We start from the raw sequence: 851 nt of genomic DNA on the forward strand, positions 1-851 counted from the left end.
GCCACCACAGGAAACCCTGTGGGAAACGTGGCCTGGATCCCTACTCTGCCTTTTGTCCCTGTGAAGCAGCCTTTGTTTTATCCATGCTCTCTCTCTCTGCCTGCTCGTAAGATCCACAACATCAGGACTGCATCTAACTGCTCTGTCTCTGCCTGCACAGCAATTTGTGTATACTTAAAGCACTATGAATGTTTGTTTTGCAGCAAAGTCATGAGGGGATGGGGACAAGGGTTCTCTGATGCCTGTCTTGAAACTCTGACCATTAGCACCTGCCCCCTCCTTACCCCAGGTATATCTGGTAGCAGGTGTATTAGTTTTCCATAACAAATTATCACAAACTCAGTGGCTTAAAACAACAGAAATATATTCTCTCAAAGTTCTAGAGGATAGAAGTGCTAAATTAGGGTAGTGACAGGGCCACACTCCCTTCAAAGGCTCTAGGGGAGAATTGCCTCTCCCAGCTCCCGATGGCCCCAGGTATTCCCTGGTTTGTGGCAGTATACCTCCAATCTCTACAGCCATCTTCCAATGGTCTCTGTGTCTTTCTTCACTTAGCCTTCTTATAAGGACATCAGATTTAGGGTTACCCTGATCTAGCATGACCTCATCTTAACCTAACCAATTACATTTGCAAAGACCCTATTTCCAAACGAAGTCACATTCTGAGGTCCTAGGTTAACATGAATTTTGTGAGGACAACCCAGAATACCAGGAAACAAAACATAATATTTTGAGGTAAACGGGTAAAATAATGTGTTTTTTTTTCATGATCTATGCGAATGATGCCATGTACTAATAGTGGAATTCTCACCTTGTTAGTCCAGGAATAGCTAATTGTTTCAACAAATACA

Source organism: Propithecus coquereli, unplaced genomic scaffold, assembly GCF_000956105.1.
Source record: "Propithecus coquereli isolate 6110/MARCELLA unplaced genomic scaffold, Pcoq_1.0 Scaffold14, whole genome shotgun sequence".
Taxonomy (NCBI): domain Eukaryota; kingdom Metazoa; phylum Chordata; class Mammalia; order Primates; family Indriidae; genus Propithecus; species Propithecus coquereli.